This window comes from Meleagris gallopavo, chromosome 1, assembly GCF_000146605.3.
Source record: "Meleagris gallopavo isolate NT-WF06-2002-E0010 breed Aviagen turkey brand Nicholas breeding stock chromosome 1, Turkey_5.1, whole genome shotgun sequence".
Taxonomy (NCBI): Eukaryota; Metazoa; Chordata; class Aves; order Galliformes; family Phasianidae; genus Meleagris; species Meleagris gallopavo.
In genome coordinates this window covers 175,857,623-175,866,432 of record NC_015011.2, presented here as the reverse complement: position 1 = coordinate 175,866,432, position 8,810 = coordinate 175,857,623, and positions in this window count along the sequence as shown.

The following is an 8,810-nucleotide window of genomic DNA, read 5'->3' as shown; positions in this document are numbered from 1 at the left end:
CAGCTCAAGAAAGGCTGTTTTTCAATTTCAAATATCTTAAAGGTTATATCTACCCTCTAAGTTTCAGTAAGGCATACAGAATCCAAATTAACTTCAAATAAGCTTCTTGAGATCTGCCTCAGTATAACCACAAAATAGACTGGGACATCCCAAATGGCTATAAAGACTAAAGTCCTGACTCAAATTGCAGCAGTCACCAACACCTACAAAAAATACCAGAAAAGACAAGTACAAAGTTCATCTCTCTCCTCATTGACAGCATGTTTCTGATCTTGTATTTGTTTGTTTTTTTCAAAGTTAAGCATTGGATGGGTTCCTCAAATGTTCCTTGGATTAAAGAAAGGCTTTTCTTGTAACCCACACACTAATTAATGACAGTATATTTGACTGCAGATACTTTTTCCTTCATCTGCCTTCCTGGCTGTAAGGACAAGGCAGTAAAAAAGAAATCTTTAAAATGTAACTCAGCAGCGAAAGTCCCTCCTCCTCTCTATGCATCCTTGACTCTACTTAAACAAATGAGTTCAGTAGAAAAATGGCATACAACATTAAATACTGTTTGTAAGAACAGAATTTCTACTTCGCCTAGAGACTTACAGAAACCCTCCCCAAAAAATAATTTATAAAAGCAGCAGTTGTGATAAGGCCCCTTTTCTGTGGAGTTTTCAAATGCTGCTTCTGATATCACCTCAGTCTGGTCTGATTGCGTTTAAAACAGACGATGCCATCAAATCACATGATTTGGGATGACGGCATTAGCACCCAGTTAGCCCCGTGCTGACACCAACAGTTCTCTGGGTACTTGTAGCACATCTCCTGAATTGCACAAAAAACTGTTCAAAGCTCTTTACTGAGTCAAAGGTTGCCTGAGAAATTATTTGGGTCAAAGACAAGGTAGGGTAGCAGGAAGGAATGCCAGCTGGTGAGTTTGCAGTGTGCTATGGGATGGTTACAATGCCTGGGTTTACAGATTACAGCTACGGGGAAGGGAGGAGAGGCTGTAGCAATTAGAATATAAAACACAGACTTTGGGGCATTCATAGAAAGGATGGCAAAGCCTGTTTAGCTGTATTAATCTAGTTGAAGTGTTGTAACTCCCAAAACCTAAAGAACATAACCTATATGTCTGTGCAAAATCACATGATGTAAATGATCATTTTTCTTACAGAAGGTATCTCATAAGTAAAGTTTCAATGCTGGATAAAACAAAGGAATGCATCAGTCCCTTCCTCGTTTTAGAACCTTGTCCCACTAAATTGGCAGCATACTCAGGAAATAGTTGCAACAGAATGTGAAGGATGTGAGGGCACTAAGCATAATACTGTCATCATGGGGCAAGACATATCAGGAGATGGATTTAGAAATGTCTGCAAACAAAATGAATTAAAATGAACGTTTTATCTCCATGGCAAAATAAACCATACTCACATCTGGATAATTCCCACATCCTGCTGAGGAAGACACAACTGAGTATTTTCTTACTGAACAGGAAGCAGCAGTACAACTGGTAGCACAGATCTCTCTCACACCAATTTCCACAAATGTCAATGTTTTATATTGCCTATCAACCTGTTGCACGATTCTTATGTACACAGGCTTGGCATTTATAGATGTACAATCACTAACCAAGTTTTATTGGCTTCTTTCTGCTTTTGCTTTATTGGTATGGCTAGAGGAAGGTAAAGAAATAATTTTCAGGAAATTATTAGTGTTTCATGTTGTTTTTCTGTCTTTAGAATATCAAATAAAAAATATTCCTCTGTTGCAATTTGGCCATACAAACAAGCATCTACAGAGTGATTTTTTGGGTTTCAGATGTCCTGTAAACATAAAGAAGGTTAATCTGACTCCAATGTTCTATGCTCTGGGAAGGAAGGAAGGAAGGAAGGAAGGAAGGAAGGAAGGAAGGAAGGAAGGAAGGAAGGAAGGAAAATATTATTTTTGCAAAGCATTGTTTAGCTCTTAGTTTTCACTTTGATATTAATGTTAGGTGGACTGTGTAAAAATGAAGCTTGCTGTTAGGATTAGCAAGAAGAACATTCAGTTTCATATGAACTGCAATTTTTAAAACTTTTTATGTGGAACAAAACTGAGGTCATTCAAAATATGAAATGAAGAAAACATGACAGTCTCGAGAACATCCATTATGCTATTTTGAGGTTTATGGTACCAGATTACCTGAAGTGTGAGGCTCTGAGTTTTGCCTAATGCAAGTCATTGAATTTGAATTTAGTTTTCTAAACTCCTCCTAACCAGTGGTTGATCTGGAATGGGTCTGGGTGAGATCTGAGGCACTTTTATTCTTCCAGAATTGTCATCTTCAAAAAGAAGAAATATTAGAATCATACAATCACAGAATATCCCAAATTGGAAGAATTCCACAGGGATCATCATGTCCAACACCTCTATACAGGACCTCTCTATACAGGACCACCCAAAATGTAAACCCAGTGCCTTAAAGCATTGTTCAAATGCTCCTTGAACTCCAGCAGCTTGGGATCATGCCCACTGTCCTAGGGCCCTGAGGATCACGTTCCATGCCCACCACTTCCTGATGAAGAACCTTTTCCTAGCAGCCAGCCTTACTCTCTCCTGATGCAGCTCCATGCCACTTCCTCAGGTCCTGTTGCTGTCATCAGACAGCAGAGATCAGCGCCTGCCTCTCTGATCTGCCTAGAAGTAATACATTTCACAGAAGAATTAGAAGAATCTGTGTTTTCCAAAGCATGCAACCAAATGAGAAAAATAAATAAAAATCTCACAGGGCCACAGAATGGTTGAGGTTAGAAGGGACCTCTGGATCCCACTGGACTACCTCCTGCTCCGGCAGGGACACCCAGAGCAGAGTGCCCAGGTCCACATCCACATGGTTTTGGAAGATCCTCAAGGAGGAGACCCCACAGCCTCTGTGCAGCCTGTGCCACTGCTCCATCACCTGCACAGCACAGCAGTGCTCCTGGCATTCAGAGTGTTTCAGCTCCTGTGTTCCAGCTTGTGTCCACTTACCTCCTGTCCTGGCACTGGGCACCACTGAGCAGAACCTGGATCTGTCTTTGCCCTCTACCTTCAGATATTTATAGACATTGATAGGATCTCCCTGAACCTCCTTTTCTTCAGGATGAGCAGTCTCAGCTCTTTCAGCCTCTCCCCATAGGAGAATTGCTCCAGTCCCTTCATCATCTTGGCGGTCCTTTGCTGGATTTGCCTTCAGCTGGCTCTACTTAGGGAAAAGTCAAAGGTAGATGTATCTGATTTACACTTCTATGCTGAGTTACATCGAGCTTTATAGGATGACTATGTAGAATGCCATGGTTAGCCTCCTTGGAAACTATATTGGAAAATGTAAGTATACTATAGTTTGTAAATTAGAGAACATGGCTTTGTAAGTCTGTGTAGACATATCTGGAGATACAGTTCTCTGCTTTGAGAAAAAACCTTTCTTCACTGTGCAATAATGCATTTACAAACAAACATTTTGATTTTGAATGGTTCATTTCTTTCTAGTCATTCACAACTGAAAACTTACTTTACTGAAGGAATGATATTTGCAAAATTAATCTCATCTCCTGTAAACTATAGTGTTCTTGTGTGAACAAGAGTAGTCTTTATTATTTAGCTTATTATCATTCATTCAAATGCACTATAAGGTTATGCTCTGTACAGCTAACAAGGATGTCATATAATTTAGGTAAACAATATACACAACGTTCACAAAATGCAACAAATGGAAAAAAATCAAAGAAGAGTTATGAAATCAGAAAGGCTAAAAATTCTTTGGCAAATGCTCAGAAATAATGAAAGCTCTGAGAATAGAAGAAGGATGTTATAGTCTCCTCAATATGTTTATATAACTAGCAATTTGACAAGCTCTCCACTGAACCACTGGGGAGGAAATCGCAGTGTATAAGCAACCATGAAATGCTGTAGAGTGACCAGACTGAAATAGATACCATGACCTCATTCATACCAGACAGAATTTTTGCACTTTTTGTTTTGTTTTGTTATCTGAGCTATCCTTGATATAAAATGTTCCATTTCTTCAGAAAAAGAACTTGACTTCAGCTGTAGAGGTCTGTGACCAGAAACAGGCAATAAATCAGATAAGAATATAAGAACAACTATGTTGTATCAGACCAAAAGACCATCTAGTCCAATGATGTGGCTATGAAAACACACTTGAAGAAAGAGGACAGTATGCAACAGATGGTACTCTGAAGACAAACGGGGTTAAACAAAGTACTCGCTGAAGCCTGTGAAAATTCTTTCCATTTAGATAGAGAAAATGTTTAAGGACAAAAAGAATGTAATCATGTTTTGTTCTTCACAAAAGTTTAAGAAAAGGGAGACTGTAAAACTGAATATCAAATACCTTCTTAAGAAATGCAAGGCTTTGTGGTATATGAAAAGAGAAATAAATTTAAAAATAAAATAAAAAAAAAAACTCCACATCATATTTTAATTTTTACCATTGAGAAAGGTCTTACAAAGTGAAATGGAGACTGGTGTTCTGGACTTAGAAATAATACCAAGCTGAGTGGTACACTTGACACATCTGTGTGCTTTTTTTCACTTTGAGTAAATTCTTGAAGACATACATACTTATTATACAGTGGAAAAAAATCACGTTTTCTAAATATGTCTAGCTATTTCAGCAAACTGATACTCAGGAATGGTAGTTTCAGCACAGGAACTCAAAGACTGAATAAAGGTAGCTAAATACATAAGATTTTCTACTCAAGTCAAAGGACATGAGCTCAGCTCTCAAATCACTAGGATGTACAAATATATACTTAGCTTACCAAGTTTAAAACCAATCAATTACCTAAAATCCTGGACTATTTTTTGTAAAATAGATAGGAATTGTTAGCAATATCAGAAATGATTATCAATGGAATTTCCTAAGTTCAAGCAAGCAGTGTGTTTTGGGATTATAAACCTTTTAGTAATATTGAAAAGAAAGTACAATAACCAGTTACTGAAGATGGTCTATAAAACAAAAAGCTCTATATACTGGGAAAACAAAGACAACCACAAGATGCAGTCAAAAATCACAGACAATAATAGATGAAAATCCTATCGAAAGACAGCATAAAAACACTTTTTACAATAGACTTTAGACATTTTGGATTTGGACTGAATTGTGATTTTCATTGTCCTTCTGTAGTTTGATTTTCTGAACAAAAAGCTCATTTATTTACTGACAAACAGATCACCCCCAGAACACGGCGTTTTTGGCGTTTTGTTTTTTCTTTCAGGAAAAAAAAAAAAATTTTAAAAATTACTGAAATAATAAGAAAATATTTGTGCCATTAAATATTCTTTCTTTACCATTGTCACTGTCATAGACTCAAGAAACAGAAAATACTTATTGAAGTTAAGGCTCAAAACGGCTTAGTAAAACAGGCTGATGCTCTCAACAGGAATGAGAACTGTAATTCAGTGCTGTTTGTGGCCGCAATTTAATTTCTAAATGACCAGCCTTCAGAAATAATAATAGCAAAGCAGTAACAACAATTAGTTCCACACCAAAAGAACCTTTGAAACTGTATGCAGCTGAAGATCTACCTATTTTTAGGATATAATCTTTTTTTTTTTCCCTTATTAAAGTAGCTATTATTTGTTTTCATCCATTTTCTAAAAGTATCACAAATAAACCTTCTACCAAGTAAGCTGTCATGGAGAGAAAAACAGGCATTTTACAGAGATGACAGAAAAGGTGCGTTTTTAACAATTATGGATTTAATGATACTTTCCATTCAAATGATATGAGATTTGTCTCTGTTTTCACAAAAGACAGAATATTTACTCTTTTATAATGAACATGTAATGCTTCCAGGATGAACATCAAATTTCAAGAGTATATCACCACTTTAGATAAGCATTTTTTAATCGCTTTCTGTCTCTTGAAATATTAAGATAACAGTGGGAGCTTTAAGCGATCTTAAAGTATTTAGCTGAATATCAAGATTATTTTTCTCACTCCAGGAAAGCTTCATTTCAGCAAGAAGAGAAGTGAAATTATCCAGGGCCATGTGTTTGATGGAGTGCTTCCCCTTTCCAGGAAGGAGAAATGAGATCTCCTCTCCTCTCCTCTCCTCTCCTCTCCTCTCCCCTCCCCTTTCCTCCCCTCCCTCTCCTTTTTTAAATATTAAAGTGAAATTCAAACTCAGCCATGAAATATACTAAAGTAAGAGATTATTTTGTCTAAGTAATAGCTCAGATTGTTTAATATAGAGTCTCTGAAAGTGATTATTTACACTGAATGACTTTTACCCTAGTTTGAACAGAAGAAGATCTTGCAAGTTCCTCTGAAGTATTGGCGTTTTTTCCAAAAATACTCTATGTCTTGTATGAAGGGAAGCTGAAATATTATTAAACGTTTATTTTATGGATGAATTTATGACAGGAAATGCATTCTTCCATAGGGAATGAAACTATTCTAAAACAGTTAAACAATGCTGCTGAACTTGTCAGCTTCAAACAGAAGGCCAAGTATTACCCTTCAGCATCCACCCCGCATTTGAACTGTTTGCTCAAATATAGCACATAGCAGTGACTCACTGTTTAGCACCACATAATGACAACAGTTAAGTGACAGAGCTTTTTAAATGGTGCTTAAAACAGCAGACTTTGACTTTTACTCTCAGAATTGAGTGTCTTGTGGGGAATAGAGAAAGGAAAGCAGTGAATTATCCTTAACAAATACAATTTATTTTTTCTTGGTTTTGTGAAGTAGATGTTGACAGCTGTCTCTAAAAGTCCCATAACTGAGAACAACAGAGTATGGAGCCTGAGCTCCATAAAGGTTACAGGTGTACAGAATTACACAGTGGGGCTGAGACAGACACTGTTCTCCATGGAACAACCCAAAGGTAGCTCTTGTGGAATGCTGCACAAGTCTCTGATGGCAATCCAGGGCCAAAAAAGACAAGGGTTACTGAGGTGCTCTTCCTTGCGAGATGGAAAACCTTTCTATATGAGAGCTCTTTCTGCAATTAGTATAATCCTCCCAGCAAAAATAGATTAGCAGAAGGAGTAACCCACAAAAGGGACTAAATAACTAGTCTGTCACTGGGAAGAAAGTAGAGCTATGCCTTTTAAATGCATTACAGAAATGGGTGCAGCAAAAAAGTACGTGCAACTCAGCTTCATTTTTTAATTGTTGTCTTTTTATTTCCAGTGGAGACCTCACACAGTAGGAAACAAAGTTGGGGAGAAAAGAAGAAGGAAAAGAGATCCCTTCTTGCATCTTTTTCTCCTATCAGATTGAGGGAGAAAGCAGAGGGAGCTGTGTTGGCACTGTCACATAGCACATTTGTTGTGCCCAAGCTGTGTTACCCAGCAGGATGTGTTACTTCTGTAGACTGGAGAGCTTCAAGAGGTATATCATCTCTTACTTTTAAAGAAAGCTCAGATCAAAGGAGGCAGATTTGCCTCGTTCAACACTAAACTCCACAATTTAGTGGCTGTAGATAAAAATAGTTGGATGTCCCTCCTTGAGCAAGGAATTTAGATCAGTTGTCATACAGAGGTCCCTTATAAATTCAACCATTCAATCATTCTGTGATTCTGTAATTAGGCAGCTTCACTCTTTGGAGGCTTGAATGAAAGAAAGAAAATGAAGGGACATTGGTGACTGTGACAAGAAAATACTGCAGAGCCTAGAAAAGACAACGTACATGTCTGAAATGACAATAATGGAGTTCCTCATTCCTATTACTGGCACCATCCAGAAGAGGCTTCCTTGATTTTAAGGTGCAGATAGCTTGGACACTGGAGTACAAGGAGAGGCAGATGCTGCAGCAACGTAGCATAAGGCAGGCATTTCCTCCCTGCATCCTGTCCGTGAGAAAGCCAGTGACTATTAACTCAGCTGGGAGGTAATTCAAGCCTAGCAGATTTTTCTGTTCATGCACATGTGATTGGACTGCAAAAAATCCAATAAAGCACTATTTTAATGTAAAAATTAGTGCTTGCTTCTCAGTGCATTGCTCCTTACTTCCTGTGACTCCTCATAGGATTGTGTATGATAATATCACTCATATCACTCTTTATTTAGTTTTTTTGTGCAGTGTTTTCCATTTCTTCTACATTTCAGAAGAGAGGAAAAATAGTTTGGTAGCTGATAATGGAAACCTGACTTCTAATTCTTATATGACAGGAAGACATACTGAGGGAAGAAGAGAACAAACATTTAGGAATATGGACCCTTGATTTAAGAGAAAGAAGAGTTCAAAACTCAGCTACCATGGGTTCCCTAGCTTAATTCTTTTCCTTTTCATGGATAACTTTATATATAATTTTCTGGGTTGTTTTTTTTTTTTCTACAAATGCGTAACACCATTATGTATGTGGGGATTCTCACTTTTTAAAGATTTTCATCCACTGTTACCTCTGTGAAGACAACAAAATTCCTGTGTACACAGGATTATTAATTAGGATTATAGCAGTTATTAATTAAGCTAGTGGGTATGTTAATAGTTAATTTTAAATTTATTTTTTGCTATTATCATTTGTTTGTTTGTTTCTGTCTAATAAAGCATTGAAGAGTTAATGGCAGTAATAAGAGTAGAAAGTAGAAATGCTTCAGCATGGAAATTCTCCACTGGAGCAAATCAGAATGAGAACATGCAATTTCAGCAGCTGTGCAAAGTGCCCTCCCAGCCCAAGCCAAGGGGCAAAATGGTTTTTCATAGGATGTCTTTCATCCTAACTAGCCAAGAATGCTTTTTCTTCTTCTTCTTTTTTCTTTCCTTTTCTCTTTCCTTTTTCTTCTGATTCTTCTGATTCTTCTTCTTCATCTTTTTTTT